This window comes from Spinacia oleracea, chromosome 5 (genome assembly GCF_020520425.1).
Source record: "Spinacia oleracea cultivar Varoflay chromosome 5, BTI_SOV_V1, whole genome shotgun sequence".
NCBI lineage: Eukaryota > Viridiplantae > Streptophyta > Magnoliopsida > Caryophyllales > Amaranthaceae > Spinacia > Spinacia oleracea.
Window position 1 is genome coordinate 65681469 of NC_079491.1, and position 6476 is coordinate 65687944.

Consider the following 6476-nt stretch of genomic DNA (forward strand, 5'->3'; position numbering starts at 1 on the left):
CACCCATCACATAATATGTATACTAAATTATGCTAATTGATTATGTGGCAATTAATTTGGATTCTTGTTTTATGGTTTTTTTCGCATGAATTATATTGTTCATAACCTAAAAAATATATTGATTATTATGAAATTGTTCTCGAATTATTACAAATTATGTATTATAGCAGCATGTGTCGTTAATGTGGGTTTAATGTCTGCTGGTAATTTCAGATAGATATGAATAAGCTAGTGTACGTACCTTATACATATATATGTGTGTGTGTGTGTGAGAGATATATATATATATATATGTATATATACTGTGTGTGTGGGGGGGGGGGGGGGGGGGGGGAAGCAGGTTCGATCAGTATTTGTACGTTTTATAGAAGCATTATCGATCGATCAGGTGTATTATCGAATTTTTAAAAAAAATGTCAAATACATGTTAGGTATAAAAAGGGCTCTCTAGTTATAATAAAAAAATTCAAAGAGACGCCATTCCTAACATATGGGTCTTAATTTGTAAAATATAAAAATATTAAAAGTAACAAAGAGACCCCTTATCTTATATATGAGGTCTTAATTTTTTGAATAAAAAAAACAAACTTTTTTCAAAGAGACCTCCTATCTTACAGAAGGGGTCTGAATATTTTTAAAAAATCAGATTATACACCTGGGTGCACAGTGAGCATTGTGCACCCCGTGCAAAACGACTTAGTTTTAAGCATTATTACATTTCAAGTAATTAAACAAACAGATTTTTAGATATCCATTTATTTAGCAGGGAAGTTGAATATAATATTTTTTAAATATTTTAGTTGGGAAGTTAAAAAATAAAAAGTAGAAACAATTATATAAAATTATCTATCCAAAATTAGAGGAATTGATTTTCTATACATTTGAACGTCACATCTTCTGTTCTTCTTCCGTCTTCTCCAATTCACATCTACAAAAAGAGGAGCGTTCTTCGAATTTGAAAAATCAACGTTTTCCCTAGAAAATCGAATTCTAGAGGTAAAATCACTCAATTTCTCTCATTTTTTTTTTAATTATTTTCGATTTCTAAGTGTAATCAATTTTGCTTCATTGAACCCACTACTGGCACTACAGTCGTATGCATTATTATTGTTGAATTGAATTATGTGTTCTTTGGGTTTAAACTACATGTTCTATGGGTGTATATATTCTATGAGTTTGAACTATAAGTTCTTCCCACTTGTTTACGAATTCTTTGTTTTATTCCTGAAGTTGATGATAAGTTTGAATATTTGTTAATGATTTTTTTCCAAAAATATGCTAATTTTTGTGATAAATTGTTATATTTTATCACTGTTCTTTGCATTTTGCTTTTATGTTCTTCCTGTTATCTATGTTCTTTGTAATTTTTCCTTATGTTCTTTGTAATTTTTCCTTATGATCTTTCATTTAAAAACATGGTGCATGGTGAACATTGTGCACTTGGGTGCATAATTAAACCACATATAAAATATCTCATATCTCTAATATGGGGTTTCTTTCCTTCTAAAATAATTTCGACCAAGTTTACATAAGAGACCTCTTTTCTTACATGAAGGGTCTCTTTATGAAAGAGACCCATGAGATAGAGACCCCTTAAAAGGAGGAATCTTAGACCATTTAGGAAGGGCCTCTTTGCCATTTTTTATAGTAGTGATATTATTTAAAGTTACTACATATAGGATATTAATTAGTTACTTCTTATATATTCTATAAAATGTTTGGAGTAACCTCTTACTAATTATATAATAAGTTATGTAAACCTTTAATAATATGCAATGTGAAGTAACGATTTCACATATTGTAATTCTTAATCAGGCCCGGCCATTGGGAGGTCTGGTCGGATCCTCATCATAGGGCCCGAAAATTTGGGGGCCCAAAAAAAATTTAAACACTGATGAGTTTACTATAAAAAAAATAAAATAAACTTCCCTTTCCCATACCTTCTCCCTTTCCCGTAACTTCTTGAAACAATGAAACATGGAAACCCAAAAATAACTCTCTAAATTCTCTCTCCTTCCCATGGTGATTTCCAAAAATTAGGCAATTACAACCTTCATCAACTACTCAACGGTTCAATCTTCGACCGGCATTCCTCTTCTCGCTCCTATGAATCTCACTTTCTCTCTCTTCCGTTCAAGCCTCTCTACCAGGTAATTTTCTTATGGTAAAACCTCAAGATTTGATTGTTTTGTTATTGACTTGTTCTCTTAATTGTAATTCTTCGATTTCAATTTTCGGATGGGGTTTTCAAATCGAATTCTTCCCAGAAAATTTGTCAAAGTTCGATGGCAAGGCGGTGTATTTTGATGGATTTGGAACTCCGAGTAGAAACGAACGCGGTGGAATTTGGTCAATTAGGTAGGGTTTATTGAAGATTTTGGGTATAATTTTATGGATTTGATTGTTGTTCCTGTATGTGGAATTTGTTCATTTTAATTGCAAATTGAATCGGGTAGTATGTAAATTTTGAATTGATATTGTTCATCTTTTTTTTTTCCTATTTATTAATCCATTTAATTCATTTTTTAAAAATACCACCTAAAATTTATCCATCAAAGAGGGAAAATTTATAGTTCTTATTGCAAGAAATCTGACAGTTTGTTATTGGAAGCAAAGAGGGGCCTCACATGAACTTCATTGATAAGCTTAGCACAGGGCTACCGAATCACCAGAGCCGGCCCTGTACTTAATACACAAAATGTATTGAGTAATCTCTTACTAATATGTTATGTAACCCTATAATAATATGCCAATTAACACTTTATTATACTATGCATATTGTACCTCATAATAGGGAGTTATTTTATACATTGAATAAGTAATAAAAGGATTTGAAAAAAAATTCAAGAATCAAGAAAAGAAAAGAAAAAACTTAATTTCAATCCCAATGGCCAGAAGAAACAAAGACAACTTAAAAAAAAGTGCTACTAAATACAAGTAGTATTTTACCTAAATTCATAATAACTTAAAATTACATAAATATTATTATTCATACGTTGCTCTTATTTTAATCTACTAGTTGTTGGCCCGTGCCCTAACGTGCACGATCCTCAAAGGTATAGAAAAGCAAATCCCGAGCCTAATTAGTATATGAAAATAATTGAGTAGTTGGTCATGTTTAACAATTGATCAGTTGAATCTCTAAGTTATTAGCCTCTTGTATAACTGGGTGGGGGGGGGGGGGGGGGGAATGAGCAAAATCAGCTTACTTTGATCAACAAGCTTGAGGATGACAAATGAAGCTTAACATATTACATGTGTATTGGATCTGGAGTTGTGGTACTCATCGTCTTCTTGTATTGGTATCTCATCTCTTTAACCGCACTTAGATTATTATGTGTAGGTAAATTTGGATTTTTGTTTACTTATGTAAATTCTTTTGAGTTTCTCCAAAGAACAGGGCCTTAGTTGGTTGCTTTCTAATTTGTCAATTCTTTTGGCTTACTTTGGGCGTCAAGAAGCTCATTAGATGTCAAAATAGTTCAATTCACACTAATAAAAGTGCGGCTCTTTTGCTATTAGTTCCTTGATCCTCGTGTCTTTTCGATTCATGAAGTTATGTTGAACTCGTCCGTTCTCCAGAATGTTCGCCTAACTTTTGCGTAAGTTGAAGCATTTTTATCTCATATGCAACTATTTGCTTTGGCGTATGAGCTTGAAGGTGAAAAAACATTCAAGTCCGACTGTGAGGGGGTCGAAAAAGCACGAGGCTAATGCGTGACCTCGTCCCTCGTGGGCGTGACGTTGTCAGATTAAGTGTAATTGGATTTCCTGTGAGTTTACACCCAATCGACTAGTAATATAGGAGTCGCCATTCAGTTTTTAACGACAATGAGAAAAACTGACAAAACTCGGTTATCGTGACATAAAGGGAGTGCAATTATGTTCGACCACGACGGCCATAGGTTCCCTTGTGATCCCTGGTGTGGGGATCGCTCAACGTACACCCGCATGGCAGAGATTGAGAGTTCGGGGGAATGTAGCTACCGAGAGGAGTGCTCATCGATAATACTTCAAAGGCAGGTTATCCTTACTAGCTTAGCATAAATAATTGAAGGGACATGCGTTAAACTATTAAACTATTCTAAATTGATTTTAGCAATATGCAACACATAACACTAAATCGATCGTGATTATCTTATTTAGATTGATTTAAGGTACCTAGCATGATAATTCAATTGTCCAGGGTATTATCTTATTAGGCGTGATAGATCAATCAAATTAATAGTTTGACAATTTTATAAAAGGGTGATGAAAGCGATTAAATCATATGAGGGACACATTACAACGCACCCTTGAGAGGTGCGTTGTGGTTCTCAGAAAACTAACCACTTGGCTTTGCTATTTCTCCTTTTATTTAACGAATCTCGGGTTTCTAAGAAATGTTCCAGTATTTAGGCTTAATTCATCAAGCTACAAGGGGCAGGACGCGTTCTGTTTGACTTTTGGGTCGATTGCGACAGAACGCCGGATCAATTTCGCAGCGTGAGGCTTAGGCTTAAGGCTAGAGTTAATACTCAGGTTATGGAATTGTGTTCTTTTCACGTCGGTTTTAGGCTGTATTTATAGGAAAAGGGTGTGTGGAAAGATAGATTTTTAGATACGAATCCAAAAAGAATCCGGAGATAAAACGGCCCCAGGCATTTTCAGCGCCCAGGGCTGGGCGCCGAAGATTTCGTCGCCCAGATCCAGGCGTTGAAAATGGGATCTGGGCCGAGTTCTTTGTCAGATTTGGACTCTTAGAACAAGGAGCTTTTGAGATTTATCCGAGTCTTTTAGTGCGTATTAACTTATGACGGAATGCGTCTGGGCCCGTTACGAACTCTAGGTTCGTTAGGAATTTAATTAATACGTAACTCTTATTTTCGAATTATAGCAGGAATGCAAATTCTATCTCTTTTAGGATTTATGTTGAAGTGCAACTCCTAATTCTGACAGGTTTCTATCTTTTATGATTTTGCCACTTTTAACAACTACCTGTTACGGCAGTTTCTATAAATAGCAGCTTTGGCTGAAATGAAAGGGTGATTGAGATCCGTTATTTTATAGGAGATGCGTTGCCAAGTGGAGATTTATGTTCTCATCATCGAACCTTCCCTTTCGGAAATGGGGACAAAAGTAGGTGTCTACACCGACAGGAAATAATTATGAGCCGCTGCAATATATATGTATAGACTGATGAAACAAACAAACACGTAGTGATAAATTCTTTTGTACTTTTGTTGGTGAAGATCCAATATTGAAAGCTATCATTATAACATTGGTTAGAAAAGATTAAAAATTGCCGTCTGAGTGTCAGCCAAAACCGCTTATACAATCAAAATACTTTTGAAATACTTTTGAACATTTATTAGTACAACATTTTTTTGGTTACACAAACGACAAGTTGCCAACTCTAGGAAGAGTATCTTTAAGATGTTTCCAAGGTATTCAGGGAGATCCTCTCATCCAAAGCTCACGCTTTGGAATGGCTATTCCCCAAAAATGAAGCCGCATTTATCATCTTAAGCAATAGTAAGCTGCTGTTCAAGATTGCTCTCAAATAATTTCCGGGGAGTAACTCATTTGATGCATCGAGATATACAGTTCGCAAATCCAGGAAATGTCACTACTTCCCTGCAATGTCAAATAAGAGTCAAAATACTTTCCATGTAAATTATTTCTCTACAACTCGTCGCACACTTTCTACGTAAATTATTTCTCTACCATCATACACAAATTAATTAGCATTGTAAATACAGTTACTCCTTACTTTTCTGAACAACCACTGACAGCTTCGTCAGACAAATTACTGCATTCGTTGCCTCTTATAGTAGATAGGCTACTATACTTGGTGAAAGTTAATGAGAATTATGAATACTGAGATTCTGAAAGATGTACAATTAGAGATACAATGAATTAATTTTAAATTGTAACTTGACACATGCAGTGACACAATGTACCTTATATATTCAAGTTTTTAATGTATGACTTTGACAATTATTTGACAGAGGAGACTTGGGCTGGAATAAACTAATGCCTAAATTGATTGCCAGAGACAGGTAACTCCAATTTTTTAAAAATGAAACTAGAGAGGACTATGTTAACCAAAAATTTTAGTTAGTGAATTTTGATCAAGGATTTGTAGATGCTATTTTATGGCAGTCAGAAGAGATAAATCAAGGTCAATTTTGAAAAACAAGCGACTAACAGTACCACTCCCCTCCAATTTTAAGTGTATAGTTTGTGCAAATAGGATTATATAAAAGAGATAGCACGAATTGAAGAATGAAAGAGAAATTGAAGTGTAAATATGTCAAAGCTCAACATAATGGAAAATCGATAAGAACAACATAGAGAGAAAGAAATGAAGGGACTGTTTGGTTGAGGAAAACCAGGTAAGCAAAGGCGGCCAGTCACCTCAAATATAAAATTCTTACCAGTCTATCACTGGTCAATGACAGTGTAGATACAAGCTTTGTGAAACTCGGCAAGGA

At 34.5% G+C, this 6476-nt stretch overlaps 1 long non-coding RNA gene across 1 annotated transcript; it reads left to right on the plus strand.

Annotated features, from left to right (window-relative positions):
• Positions 1-1002: 1002 nt before the first annotated feature.
• On the plus strand, positions 1003-2475 carry LOC130461002 (uncharacterized). Its single transcript, XR_008921284.1, has 2 exons — positions 1003-2150; positions 2268-2475. It is a non-coding gene; the product is annotated as an uncharacterized lncRNA (long non-coding RNA).
• Positions 2476-6476: the final 4001 nt, after the last annotated feature.